Raw genomic sequence first — 16,134 nt, 5'->3', positions numbered from 1 at the left:
TAATGTAGACCTTTACGGCCTTGTCAAAGATGAGTGCACACTGTCAATAGTGAGTGTTGACAGGAATTCTTTTCCTTTGCTCAGCAATTACGTTTTAGTTTTATGTGTGCACATCTGAGCAGTTTCAATTGTTTCCACTTGTTTGACAGTTAGTGTTGGAGAAAAGACGTGTAAATGACATATTCAGGGGCTGTTTAACAAGCTTGAACAGAATTTTAACAAGCAGTGAGAAAACACTTGTGAGAAAAGCACTAAAAAAAGGAATAATGAGAGACTAGCAACTAAAAGTAAGCCCTCAACATCCTTTGACGTACTACTGGACAATAGATATCTGTTAGCTTAGCAATGGAATTGACAAGATCTATGCCTCATAAAATTCTTTCTAAAAATAACACATATATTTAATAGACAATTACACAGAAGCCTTAACAATGTGATATGATATCTTTTCAGTATTTAGTGTATACCCTTAGTAAGTTGGACATATTTTCATGATCCAAGTAATCCTAAACACATTCAGTGATATTGAGGTCTAGACTCACACCAGCAGCTTCTTTGTTTGTTTTGTAAATGTTCTTTTTTTGTTGTCTATTTCCTTTTCTCAGTAAGAGCTTCTTGACAGCTACACATCCTTTCAGACTTATAGTGTTAAATTTTCTCACAGTGGATGGATTGACAAACACCTGTGGAGTTTTTCAGATTTGAAGAGTCAAGCTGGAAAGTGGAGATTGATTTTATCTTATCTCTCACAGATAAAAGCATTAAGCACTGTTTGGTGGTCTACCAGGCCTTTTGGTGGTCTACCATGCCTGCCCATTTTCTCTGTATCTTTTAATCATTTTAAATCATTTTCGTTTAAACAACAGTTTTTGAAACTCACGTACTTTCTCCTTTCTTATGCAAGTGAATTATCTATTATTTTGTCTAATATCCTCAGAAATATCTCCTGAAACATGAAAAACTTGTTCTTAATGGCCATTTCGACTGGAAATGTAATAAATGAAGGGTCTCTCACTTTTATACAGTACTGTAGGTTCAACTAAACTTTCTGACATGCTCCCCAGGTGAACTCCATTAGCTCAGGCACCACAGACTAGAGCTCATTCAATATTCACATGGCCTACATTCTGCCACTTCAATGAAACTAGCACTGTTCTGACAACACGCACAGCACCTAGAGGCAAATATATTCATGCTAAATAAACACCTAAATTTCCCAGGCCTATGTTGTGAACAAACATCTTAAAAACTAGAGTTAAAACCAACATAAACAGGTAATGGTTTACAGCATCTCCGTCAAGCACCTCTGGAACGGGAAACACTTCTGGTTCTGCTTTTACAGAAACACTGCAGCTAATAAAATGTCTGCCTCGTTATCTTCAAGGCGGTTCTGGCGCGGGTCACGTGGTGTTGTCTTTAATGTGGCTTTATGATGCCAGGCTGAATTGAATAAAGGTCCCTGTTCTCCACGACACCAGACTAGCCATGGCCTCAGGGTGTGTTCACTACCACATCTTGCTCCCTCTCCCTGCCGCCCCCACTCCCACCCCTTACTTGAGCTATACCTCTAAGCGAATGATGACATTAAGTGTCATGTGAACCTCCCCAAGTCACGAAAAAGCCAGACAAAGAGTGCACAGATTAGTCAGAAGCAAACAGAGGGCCACTCAAATCATGGCAGATGAGTTTACTGATTAACTCAGTCAATATTATTGACTGGTTAGGAGTGCCACACTCAGCTGGAGACAGGAATACCATTTGTCATTTGACCTCAGAAGTTCCGGACCAAATTTGTTCCCACTTTGGCCACATTTCCCCAGCAGCTCTCACTCAGCTGGCGTCCAGTTAAAATTTAAAGGAATAGTCTGGTGAAAAATAGGATTTACCCAGTATTCCCACTTACTTCAAACAGTCGATCAGTCAAGATTTTGTCTGGTGTCTGAAGTGTTTGCCTTGCATTAGGGGTATGTGCTAATGCAGCTAACAAGCAATAGAAGCTTATAGCTACCAGTTAGCATTGTGCTAGTCTCGCAAGCCAGACTTCTGCCTAGTGGCAAAGAGTCTGGTGCTTTTTGCTACATAATGTGAAGAGAACTGCGTACCTAGTCAGAAAAAGCTGTTTGACTGACATGCAAAACGACCAGTCACAGCCTGCTGTTTTAGCGTGGCATGTAGGGGGAGGCGACCGTGAAAATCCACATACATAGAATGAATATATCTTGCTCTGAAAGGTTTATTTTTTGTCCAGTGTAGGCAGCTGTTTGCTGAGTAGAATTTAGTTAGGAAAACAAAACTTTGTTTCCTGTTTGAATAATACAAAACACATACATGGACATGCAGATAGCCAATCAGAAAGCAACTGACAAAACCCTGATAGTTGGGGCCAGCTAACTATCAGAAGATGCAGAAGATATCTACGATTCCATGGGGGCACAGCTTCAGAGGCTCTAGCAAAACCACATTGATGCATTTGGCAGATGATCTTATCTAAAGCAATTTATAATTTAATTACATTACTCAGTTAGGTGATTGTAGTTTTACAGTTTTGCCCAAGGACTTGTTTTTTTGTTTCATACACTCTTATTTTATAGCATGTGCTTCCCTAGGTGGGAAATCAGAATCTAATCTGCTGTACAGAGGGAGTGTTTCCCACCACTTAACACCAACTACAAACATCCCTACATCATTCACTTCAAACTACACCCAGTGTAATCTCAAACAGACTTGCTTATGTGTTTTTAGCTGTGTGATGTACTTTTGTGCATTTTTTTAGATAACAGTCATGCAGGGTCACAAGCCATAAGCAAATCTATTTGAAATAAACTCAGTGCAGTTTATGGAAAATGTATGGTGGTTTAGGTATGAAGCTAATTGGCATAAGCTTTCATTACTTGTTGGCTACATAAGCCTCATAACTCCAGTGTAAAATGAGTAAGTAAATTTTAGACACCAATCATGTCTTGGCTGATCTGGGAAATTCTGTAAACTTGATTTTTTGCCAAACTATTCATATAAGACCCTAGCACACTCCCTCTCTCCCATTCTTGCTCTGTCCCAGTCCTGGTCATGCTCCCTGGCAGCTGGCAGCTCTGGCTGTAATAAGCTGCACTCTCAGTGGGGGGATGTGGGTGCCCCGCTGAGCCCCCCTCTGACATTCCCCGCATAGCTTAGCTATCCTCCAGGCTCCCGCCAGCTAATGCAAGTGATGAAGGATACGCCGCCCCAGCTAGCCTAATTAAAGTGTGTTTATATGTGTGTGTGTGTGTGTGTGTGTGTGTATGTGTGTGTATGTGTGTGCTGCCTGTCAAAGGTTTGGGGACACCTCACCTTACCTCAATTTTCTTTTGATGCTTAATAAGATAAGATAATAATACCCACACATATTTTGTTAACATAATAACATAATACAACAATTTGCTAATCATTTGGCCATATTTAGCTTCAGCACATCTTTGTTAGTATGAAGACCATGTTTTGGCTAAATGATGGTTTGATAATTTACTTTTCCAGTCTATTGTTAAAAGCACATATCAAAGCTCTTTCGGGCCAAAGTGCTGATGAGTGCTGACATCACACTGAGGGGAAATAAATTAATTGTGCTTAAATATTATCCTCAAGGTAGGATTGTCATTAATATTTCCCCAAATATTTAAATGTAATATTTTCCTCATTATAGCCTGTATTATTACACAATTGAAGGGTAAACCTTGTTACTGAGCATGAATCATCACTAATAATTCAGATATTAATGAATAATTGCCAGCTTTTAAATCTTGTTCTACGTAGTAGTGTGTGACTTGTGGGGTTCTTTACTTTAGGGCTAATAAAAGTTTAATAATCCTAATATTTTTCATATTCCTAAGTGCAGTTTAGTCATTACAAATTAAAGCCTAAAAAGCATTAAACAAGATTTCATTAAGTCAACTTGTGCAACATATTCTAACCATACCATGCAAAGTAGGAATATTTTAAGTTTCAACCCATTTGGACAACCAGATTTGGATAAAATTGATCTTTTGTATGGAATAATTGCCAGTCTTTTTTTGTAATTGTGAATAGATATTGAATTTGTCATGCAAAGTACTGGGCTTTTTAGCCTCTTACTAATAATGTCAAACTCCATTTGAAGTATTAGTGACTCCAGCTAGCTCTAATGCAATACATTCCAGACTTGACACTACTTATAGGAATCAAATACTGCTAATTATACACTAATATGATGTAAATATAGTTGATTACTTTATGCTCAATTATTTTTATAACAAGGTCTTAACAAAGTGCTTATTGTGCATTATGACAACTAATAATGCTATTAAAGCTTAATGCCCCACAAATAAACTGTTTTTGGATTTTACTAGGCAAAAAACAAGACCTTAATAACACCTTGGAAAACCATTTTGATAAGTTAAGTGTCCCCAGGCAGTGTATGTATAGCATACAAAACTTTTGAAAGCAAACATAACATTGACATTGTTATCATTATTTAAATCTGAGGGCTTATGGCTTGTGCCTTGTTCTTTAAATGACATTCTCTGCATGGTGTTGCCATTGAAACATCTGGAAACAGTTAGCCTGACACAGACAGTTAACACAAAGCTAAGCCTCCCTATGCAGATCAGCCCTGGCGCACTCTTTGAAGAGACGCTGGGCCAGCATACTTTGCTACATTCCTTTATTCACTCTCACAAACAAAACTCGCTGAAAGTTCGGCGGTAATGCTAGAAGCCTCTGGGCAGCACTCTGAGGGTGCGAGCGGCTGACACAAAGCACCGACAGTGACAACATGACCATCCTGAAATAGGATCTCTTACAGAAGCCTGCATCTCTAGGGGGGGATTCAATGGAGAAGCTTGTTCTGAATGACCAAAAGAGGAGTGAGACATGACATCACCAGAATGGAATGAACAGAATTATTTCAAAACTCATAAAACTAATCAAGCTCTGCAGCTAAATTTAGGGCATGATGAAGGTGGTTAGCAACTAAGTTCCAAAGATGGAGTTAAAAGCCTACCTCTTGGTACTGAATCTTCTCCAGGGTTTAATCTAGTCTTCAGTTACACAGGTGGCTAACTTTTCCATCAGTGAAAGAAGAATCGAAAGAGAAAGTGTGCACCAACTCGTGCAAGTTAAAACAAATCAAAAGTAGTTCCCAACTTAGGAACTGAAACTACTTGAGGTTGTATTTAATCCATACAGTCTAGTCTTTAGCCACACTGTTGTCATGGTCTAGTCAATGACTGAAGAATTGAAACAGAAAGTGTCCTCCTACCCAAGCTGGTCAACACAACAAGTCAGAAGAAGCTCTCACCCAAAGTTCCTTAAGGGTCTTGTGATCCTATTTGAATTTATACAGTCTACAGAGTACTCATGGTCCAAATACAGCTCAACCACTCTATGACTACAGGTCTTTCAGAAGAACCAGTAGAAGCCCTGCCCAGGACAACACAAACCTTTTCCTGGCTACTCCTTCCATTTCCTTCTCCTTTTTCTCCTCCTATGTGTGGGTTAGTGAAAGAGTGTTATGCCTCACTCACCCCGCTCCTCTCCACTCGCCGCGTGCCGTTTCCTCTCTTTTTTGCCCACACCCCTCTCTAGCACAATGTCTCTCTTCTCTCTGCTTCTCCAAGTCTAATTTCTTGCTCAGTCTGACTGTGGGGTGTGATGTCATGGGCCAAGGGGGCTTGGTTTAAAGAGAAGGGGAATGTGCTCCCTGGATATGCACAAAAACCCCCTCTGTCAGAATCAGAAACCCCCGTCCCCTGTCCCGCCTTCACTCTCGTGCTGGACCAGCCATACACACAGCCACCATGCCTTTCACACCCCCAGTCAGGGAACAGCAGTACCAGTAACGCCCCCCTCAAAGGACATAGCATGGCTGGGTGGAGAGCAAACCTCAGGGTGGGGAAAGAATGTCATTTTCACTCTGCTTCACACACCCATGACCTAGCTGGACCAGAGCATTAGTGTTTCGTCCAGCTTGTGACTCACAGAATCACCCGTAACTAGTGATAAACAAATGTGGAATTCCTGGACCGATAATGGTAACTTATAATTAACAACTCATAGTGACTGACACTGATAACAATAACTGCTAATGTTACTTTTTTATAATCCAGATATAAAGTTCAGTGAGCATAAAACAGGTTAAGCAATGGATCATTGATTAATTTCACACAAACATTGCATAACTAAATCAGATATGACCATTTTTAAAGGATTTAACATTTTCTATGTGTGATAGAGCAGCTTGCAAACATGGAACAGAAATGGGAGAATAAATGGGCTGCCAGCTTTTATTCCAACATCAGACTGAAAATATATATATATATATATATATATATATATATATATATATATATATATATATATATATATATATATTATTTATGAGTGAATAAAGTAACAACCACCAGTATACATTGTGCACCTCTACACTCAAGAAAAAAACATTCTTTACCTAAACTCAATTCAACTGCGGAAAGTACTTCCATTCAATGAAATGGGTTTCTTTTAGAATTAGGCAATTTTGTTGATCCAACTTAATGTGCTTAAACTGGACAAACTTAATCTGGTATCACAACATTAAAGTTCACTAAACATGATTTACTAGTCTTGATTTAACTTAAGTTGGCCCAACTTATACTAGAGTTGGTTTGAAAGTGAACATTTTAGTGCCTAATGAGTTTAGAACCTTACTTAGCAATAGAGTCTGTGGTAACACCAACAATAATGAGGCTAGTCAATTAACCAAAATATGGGTACACCTAAGAGAAGATAGCCTAGGAGGAAAGACAACACAGAGATGTTAAGGAAAACAAGAGCTAACATGCAAATAGATGGAGCCAAGAGCCAATAATATCTCTGAAGACAAGACAAAAAAATATACAAGAACATTCTCCTAACTCAAAGTATTTGAGTAATGTTTTAGGTTCAACAGACTTAATTTTATATTATAAAAATGGGCCAAATAAATTCAAACCATCGTGATTTGTTTTCTTAACATGTTCAAGAGCCAGTTCTTTGTTTTTTGAGTATACTAATAAACAAGCTTGTATACTTCATCCTTTGTTCAGATGGAGTTCACACCAACACTTAAGGCTGAGTCACATTCGTGTTTGCCAAATTTTCATGAGCAAAATTATATTCATTTCAATGGAATTTGCTTTGATGAGCGATTGTGCATTGCAGACTTCCATGGTGAATAAAAACTTGTGGGCAAAACTTTCTGTTGAGTTCAGCTTTGGTGAACTTTCACACAGATTTGTGCAGTTGACCAGTAGCGCTACAGCTTTGGTTGTGTTGACCTCTGAAGCTGCGGCCCTTCATATAGCAGCAGCGAACTTCTAAAATGGATTTTAGCAGTGTCTAAGCACAAATCTTTTAACATTTCTTTCCAACTGCCTTTATATAAACACATAAAAGAGAGACAGCATGATAAGCAGTCAATCAGGTAATTGCATTATTATCTTTGCTGTTTACAGTAGGTGAGTTAGCTAGCTTGCTAACTGTGATGTTAGCTCCTTGGCTAACTGCAGCTGCTCACCCCACTGCCACAAACCCCACCAGTTATCTACTCATTTTTTGCTACAGAACAGTTCAGCATATACATATATGCTTATTTATAATGCACGAGTATAGAATTATATAATTATGTTCATGTTTGTATCTTTACTGTTTATGGTTAGCGAGTTAGCTAGCTTGCCATCTGTACCAATATGGAGGACTTTTTTGTTGCCAGTCTTCCAGACTAGCCTTGGTCATGCCCAGTTAACAAGGCAATGTGAACTGCAAATATCTAGTGTTACTGTGGCTTTACGTTGCCTCATTGTGATAAGAATTGTGATCATCACACATAAACTCGGTTATAGGGGTCTATTTTTAAGATGTTTTACTAATCTCAGTATCGTACGTAAAATGATTTATTTGCAATGTCCTTGTCTTTGAAAGCCTGAAATAGAAATAGAACAATGAGTCCCTGTCTCAGGGAAAGGACATTTTATCATGCCACCAAAGGCTTTTAATGTCCTTGTGGCATAATGAATGAACTGCCTTTTCTAAATGAACCATGAGAAACAATGGCATGCAGATAAGAGCAAGAGCAATGACAACAAGATCTTGTTGAGAACTGAATGCCACTAAGTCACTCAAGGTTCTTCACTGCATCTTATTTTGTGCTAACAATGTTAATGTATGCTGTGTTTAGGGATATATAAAGACATGAATGTAACCTTCACCACAGCCCAGCAATTATGCTATTCTTGTCATTCCAATGAAAAGAACTACAGTAGCTTTGTTGCTAAGAACTGTTTTTACTGTCACTTGAATAGCAGCTGATCTTTAGATGAGGAGAGGACTGTGTTTTTTTAGACTACTAACACACTTGCAAGCCCTTTCAAGCAAAAAGGATCTCCATGACTACTACTCTACATGACATATTATCACTAATAAATGTCCTATTATCTTACTGTATCTTTCTACAGAGGTGGGTAGAGTAGCCTAAACCCATACTTAAGTGAAATTATTGTTACTGTGAAATAATGACTCTACCTTTCCAAAAAATAAACTGAGTAGAAGTACAAAAGGACCAGGCTAAAACAATTACTTAAGTGCTGGATTCCCTATAAAACTGTGGCATCTATCAGCACAAGGACTGAAGTTTATTAGGTGCTATTCTTCTCTTTTCAGGTTCTTTCTTGTCTAAAATGAAGCATTAAACTGAGGTGTTATCACCAACATTGAGCAGAATATTTCTATTCAGAATATATTTAGAACACATTTTGAAAAGGCACATGAAACATTTGTCTGTGAAAATGTCTGTGATTGTAATTTTTACTTAAACATTTGCATAATTGAATGACTAAAATGTAAAAATAGTAATTTAAAGTGGTTTGAGCCATTTTAAAGAAACTTACTGAGTTAGAATTGTTCACAGTGGTGGTAATAAGAACCAGATGTCTAAAGTATTTAATGCCTCAAAAAGCCACATCACAGAAAGTCATTACATAAAAATGGTTACAAACATGTTGCCTGACATCCAAGACTGAGATTGTTTTGCAATAGTTTTGAGTTAAGCTTTTGGCCTAAAACATATTTTAAAAAATATATTCATGGTGGAGAGGTGTATGCAGGGCAAAATAGTCTCGCTAAAAACAAGAAATCAAAACTCAGAAGATACATGTAGGTTCACTGGCCATTTTGGATAGTAATTAAAATGGCTACATTTGTGTTGGAGATATCATGACCCCTGGTTCCTATCACCACCACTGTAAAGAAATATGAGTAAATAAGTTTCCCTTCAATAAATAATTTCACATGAAGCGTCTCTAAATCACTTTGTTTACATCTTACAATTGAATTATACAGACATTTAGAAAAAATGGTGTTTTTTGTGTCATTCTACTGCTAATACATGTCATGCAAAATTTGCTTATCATTTGAATGAAGTTCTGAAATTCTCTCAAGAACCAAGCAAAATGGGACACTTTTTGGTAAATACACCAGGGGACCTTCATAAAAACCATATACTCGTGAACACGTCCACTGCTGAGGAGATTATGAGTTTAATCATCCCTCAAAAGAGCTCAGTAACACTGAGGTAAATAACTGGCTCATCACACTGATTTATCAGTCTACTCAGTCTTTAGCAGTGTTTACAGAGAAGCTGTTTACTGTGTTTCTCTTTAGAATCTGTCTAAAGATGACACACAGTGCTCTGATTCAAAAAATTTCATAAACAAGCATAGTTGGAGTTCACATTTTGTGTTTTTAAATGTTGTGCTTTTTAATTTTTGATTTTATTAAGAAAATATTCTTCTGAAAATGTAAAAATGTAACTGCATTTTGAATACTGAAAATGTAACATGGTCTGAATACATATTCATTATAAAGTTAAGACAGGAAGAAATTAGTAACTAAATATTAATGATAATGATTAGAATCTAACAATAAAAAGTAGATTCCTTTCTTCACAAATATACAAAGAGTATTTTAAGTATTTTAAAATAGTCAACAAAACTTTTACTTGTGTTCATGTCGCTGAGTAAATGTAAGTAGTCACTAGACACCTCTGCCAATCTATAGTTATAAAAAAGTATACAGTCTTGTCATCATCCTCTCCCAAACGACTACATCTGCCTGTCTTTTACTACCCATAAATTCAGATCATGGATAATTAAGAGTCACCTATATTTAATGTAGCTACGTGCACGCTGGCATTCAAAAGCCAACCAAGAGGGTGAGAAATTAGAACGGTGGAGCTCGAGGGAAATGTTTCTCTTGGAAACTGCCTCTCAGCCAGATTGCAATTTAATGAATATCCGGGCCTAATTGTCACAGTCAACATTTCGTTTCCTATTTGTGATTTAGCTGACGCATTTTTCTTCTTTAATTTCCATGTGCTCTGAACAAATAAAGGTCAAGCTTCCTGTATTTCCAACACAAACTCAATTGTATTATCTGTCATCTTCAAGATGCAGGAATCCTTCAAGAAAGTGATGTTTTATAGCAGTTTTCTGTTAAAGAGCCTGTATCCTACATTTTTACTTTTTATATTTCTGTGGTTTTATGTACCCAAAAAAAGGCAGTTCACTTCTACATGACCATAACCAAACTCTTTATTCCTTAAGATTAAACAGGGTGTTTTTGTTATTGTGCCTTTAAGACCAATGCATGTAAATGAGCTCTGTCCGATTGGCTGCCATTTATATTGCCTCATTTAAAAAGCAGTCAGAGCTGAAACGTTCCTTGTAACTTCATCATGAATGGGTGAAGCTAAACCTCTGTACGTTGAATAGGTGGGCATATGTAAATAAGTTCTTATGTATGGACTGGGGAGTGAATGGTGTGTTTTGAAATTTTACATTTCTTTACATACATTGTCCTAAAAAAAACAGAGAGAGAGAGAAATTTGGTTTTCCATGATATGGTCAAGCTTGTCACATTTCCAACACACAGACAGCTGTATCATCATCACGACCACCAAGATTCATGTGAAGTTTTATTTCATTTTTCTATTAAAGCACCACCAGAGCTTTGGAAAGTGGACTGAAACAGCCATGTGTCCAGTACTGCTGTCTACCAGGGCAGCCAGGCCCGCCTTCATTTTCTTCCCACGCAGCAAAACCAGCATTGTTAAATTAACACCTACAGTGTAAAACTGCTCTAAAGTGCACAGTCTGTAATTACACCACTGTCTAATATAGAGTGGTGAATTTACTGTGTGACTTGTGCTAAAGCTACAGCTATATACATGAACGCACTTATTAGAGGCCTTTTTGTCCAATCATAAAACTTCATTTGATGAATAATGACTGGTGTCAGGCTTGACAGCAGACCTACCATAATGCTGAGCATAAACAAGTCAGCATAAACAAACTAAGCTGCCGTGTAAGCCAACCCACGGATATGCTTACCATGTAATTATCTTGAAATTACACCCTTTCAAAAATAATCACTGATAAGGTCTTAAAGGTTTAGGGGCAGAGCTGGCTGGCGTAATCTACGAAGGCCAAAATAACAAACAAGTAGTGACTTTTAAAACGTCACTGTGAGTCAGCCTGTCAATTTGGTGCTCTTGCTATGAGAGCTGGGGGCTTTGCCATGTAGGTCAATGCAAGCTAATCAATACTGCACAGAAGGTTGTTATATACAGGACTGTGCAAAAGCCAAAGACCGACCTTAATTTTATTTAATTTCTATTCAAATGGCCATTAAGTACATTTTTCAGAATCAGATAAAAGCAGGAAACATATTTAACTGAAAATTACACAAAAAGCCTCTAACACGAAGTATAATATTAAATCTTTACTTCTGTGCACGCTACTGCTTCATAAACTTTTCTGCCCTTCCAGTCTTAAAAGCCCACAAAAGCTATTCAAAAAAGACTGATATTATATTTCCCTTCAAAGAGACTCCTAAATTCACAAAGAACTCTCCACACTCACCTTAACTGCCTTGCAAATTTATTTCTCGTGTATCTAAAATGGCTAAAGGAGATTTCTGAGGATATTATGGTAATCCACTTGCAAAAGGAAGAGGAAAGTCAAAGGAAAATGAGTGAAAAAACAGGAGCTCCCAAAACTGGAGTTCAAAACACAGGCTTCCTAAGAGCTGTGCAAGAGCTGGTAGACCACCAAAACAGTCTCCATCAGATAAACAGCACTTAAAGCTTTCATCTTTGAGAGAGAGGAGAAAATCAAGCTCCACTCTTGCTTCAGATCTGAAAAAAATCTATAGGTCTGAAATGATGTGTAGCTATCAAGAAGCTGTTACAGAGAAAAGGAAATAGACAAAAAAGAAGAACATTTTCTAGGACATCAAAACTAGACATCTGAGAGGTGGATTAAGATAAGTTTAAATTTGTATATGGGATTACTTGGATTGTGAGAGGCAAAAAATGCATCCAACTACTGTGATAAAACTTTGGAAAAATACCTCTGCAGATCTCAAGTCTCTTGAAAAGAATGGTAGCTGTAATAAAGGCACATTGGACACACTGAATACTGAAACATTTTAGATGCTTAGTTTTATATTTAGCTCTTGAGTCTAATTTGCTGATAAATGAATGATGTTCTCTGACTTTTGCACAGTACTGCACATGCCAGTCACATTAATTCATAGGACGTGGTAATAGAAATATCAGAGATTGGCAAAAAAGTCAAATTTGTACATTTTTCTATTACTTCATCGTTTTCATTTGGTGACTAAAGTTTTCTTTTTTAGTTTTTACTATATCTACTAGGCCCATGTTGTTACAAAGGTTCCTTCAAGCTACACTGAGTTTGAGTAATCTTAGATACACTTTCTTATGCAGTCTCTGACAGTGTAATCTATAAAAATGGGTAATTAAAAACAGATATGGGGGTGTGTACATTTGATTTTTCCCTAAGCTATCACTTAAGGGTCCACCCATTGTCTTGACAGAGAGAAGCCAAAAAGAACACTCTGAGTATCTAAAGTGTTTTCATAGAGAGGGCCTACACCCATCAAATGATGACTTTTGTGCTAACATGTTTGTAAGAAACCCTGCCCAGTTAAACTGTATAGAAACAGTGAGAATTCAGTGGAACCTCAGAGTTCTGTGCGTTTAGAGGTAGATCAGTGAATGACAGCAGAGACTGGAGAACAAACAGGGAGGACAGAAAGCCTCAGGCCCCACACGCTGCTTTCAGTACAGCCTCTAAAATAACCTCTAATCTGAGGAAGGGAGGGTGTAGCGGGTCATCTGGACACTGTCAGTGGCCCTTGATAGTCTGGCAGCATGCAAATACAGGCCGACCTAGCCACAGTCAAAACAGAGAGTTGATTAAAGGCAGCAAACAAAATATTTCTATAGGATGAAAATATACACTTTAGAATTTATCACACACAGTTGCTATGCTACTGTACATACTATGGATGTACAAACCAATAAGAAGTGACTCAAGAATGTGTTCTTGACTCGAGAGCTGTGGGAACAGGCCTCTGCATTTATCTGCAGTAAACCATTAAGTGGTTTAGGAGACCATTAAAGGAGGCAGCTCTCTGGTCAATGAACACAGAATTACAGCCACTTAATTAGATAATGAGTGCTACGCTGGAGAAATCAACGCCACACTGATATCTGCACACCATGTGGTACTGTAAACAAACTGTGGCAGCCCAAAAGCCTTGGCTGCATCAGGCTAAAGGGTCCTAGACAAGTCCTTCTAATAGTGCTTCACAATATAGCTTTAGTATATTGTTATTACAGTATTGGCCATTGCAAAACTGATATGCAGACACTGTAATCTGTTGAGCAGAGGGGAACCCTCCGGGCCTTCTAGGCCTCATGTTTTCTAGAACCTAAAAAATACATGTCTTTAATTTTTAGTTCATTTTTATTCATAGAATCATGCTTGTATTTAAACTCGGTACTGGAAATAGATGGAAACAAAAGGGCTAAATTCTTCAAATGATAAGCAAAAAACTGGCCAATCAGGAATTGTTTTTGTTTTTTTTTTTTGTTTTTTTTGTGGTATCTATGGAGATATAACTAAGTGAGCTCTCTTGTTGATTAGGGCTTCAGGAGCTGAAGAGAAGTCCTAAAGCATTAGACCATCATCATAAAAACAAATGACAAATGAATCAACCAGTCAGATTTTAAACTTTTTTTTTTTGCTTTAATTGCATCATTGATGTGATGTGATGCTGTTCATATATCAAAAGCTGTGCATGCAAATCGCTGTTAGCTTAGTGCTAACAAACTATTGGAATACCATAGCAGGAACTAGCACTATCATAGAGGTGGGTTTTTCCTGATGTTTTGAAATTTGAAACACTGAAGCCCTAAAACCAATCACAATGTTTTTAATAAGCATGCTTTAGAACCAGAAAAGGTTGCTTTTTGGATGAGTTCTCCTCATTCCCTCTTTTTTTTCTTTTATACCAGTCAGCCAGATTGAAGATTTTTATCATTCAATTCCCTGACTCGCCTACATCTTCATCAGGGTTTAATAAATCGACCCTGCAGGTTTATAATCAAGATTGCTGAAGATCAATGCACTAGAACAGCTAGTGTTGTTGTGTATTCTATAGTAGTTTTTTCCAGTAAGGAATGGACTATATTTCCTTTGCATGTGGGTTTAACCATGTGACATTATTGATTCCCCCATATATTGTAGTATGCTATGAAGTGTATCACAATTTTAATATTTAGTAATCTAATCACAATACAGGGCATGCTAGTATACTCAAACAATGACTTTTACTAGTCTTAATTCTATCCTTCATCTGAGAGCTGGTCATATTGTGCAGGTCCTTTTCAATGACAGTGATATTGTGCTTATGAGAACTTATTCATTGCCAGTACTTGACATAGTTTTGTAAAGAAATAAAATAAATAAATAACCAATTCATTAACATCACTGCTTGAATGAACTTGTCACATGATACTAATATGATATTATTAGATCTGATGCAGGATTGGCAGAAGGCAGATGAGTGTTGATTGATGCAGTATGCTGTGGATTCAGAGTCTGCTTAGGATGATTTGCTGAAAGGAACTGGCCTGCCCAGGCTAGTCTTCAGACCGTGGTTAGCCTGCTTTATAGGCCCAGAGGGACAGTGGGAAATAGAGCACATCTCCACTGCTCTACATTTAGTGATCAGACAGCAGGCTCCCGTACTGTGCAGTCTGTTCTGCTTTTCAGAAATGCTTCTCCTGACAGCTCTAGACTGTATTTTGGACAGAGTTATATGGTCAAATTTGATTGAAAGGTTAAGCTAAAATAGGCTTGTGCTATGTGAAGTGAGTTGTGCTAGAGATGATCCTGCATTTTTCTTAAGCACAGACAAATCAAATTGCAGCAAAAGGTGTAATTACTTAGAATTGTATTACATTTTGGGCTAGATTGAACCAGCTAGAACAGTTGTACCAAGCATTGTAAGATACATGGGTTTCTGTCTGTCTCCGCATTAGCTGCCTAACTAGCAAGCTAATATTAGCTCTTCTAAGAACATGATGGCTAGCTAGCTAGCTATGTTGTGTTAGAATGGCCATCAGAAACAAATGTCCTATGCATATTAGCTAATACCTGATTACTCTCAGAATTGCGTGACAGCATAATTTGCTGTTGTTGATACAGTGTTCTTTAGGAGAAGTTAGGGTAAAGTGTAGCAAGACAGAAGACGTGAAAAGAGAGCAGTGAAACTGCAGTTAATAGGGTTAAAACTTACTGCAACTTTAAACAAATGGAAGAAGCATTGTTGTTGAACACAACTGCCTGATTTATAGCTTTATAGTTTTATTCTATTAAGGTCAACACCTTTACAGCCACATTAAAAAGGCATCTTAACCCTTTTCCAAAGTGTATATTCTTTTAGAAAGAACATATTTTGAGCCATCAAATGCCTCTTCTGCCTGTTTGAAATATGCATTTTTCCCATGCAATTTGTTCCCACAGTTCTAGAGTCAGGAACACATTCATGTGGTCACTTCTTATTGAATAGTATGTACAGTAGCATAGCAACTGCATGTAATAAATTCCAAAGGGTATATTTTCATCTCTTAGAAAGATCACATTATAAGCCATAAAATGCCTTCTCTGTTGTGAACTTCTTCCAACATTAACATCTTCATAGGTGAGCAAACAAGTCAGCAATTATAAAAGTGTTTTA

General features: G+C 37.5%; 1 protein-coding gene across 4 annotated transcripts in view; it reads right to left on the bottom strand.

The window, feature by feature from the left end:
* Positions 1-16,134, bottom strand: part of LOC118824274 (A-kinase anchor protein 2) — a 146,228-nt gene that overhangs the window by 17,087 nt on the left and 113,007 nt on the right. The gene's annotated exons all lie outside the window — the stretch shown is intronic.

Source organism: Colossoma macropomum, unplaced genomic scaffold (genome assembly GCF_904425465.1).
Source record: "Colossoma macropomum unplaced genomic scaffold, Colossoma_macropomum, whole genome shotgun sequence".
Classification (NCBI taxonomy): domain Eukaryota; kingdom Metazoa; phylum Chordata; class Actinopteri; order Characiformes; family Serrasalmidae; genus Colossoma; species Colossoma macropomum.
Note: the sequence above shows the minus strand (reverse complement) of the source record. Positions and strands in the feature narration are given on the sequence as shown.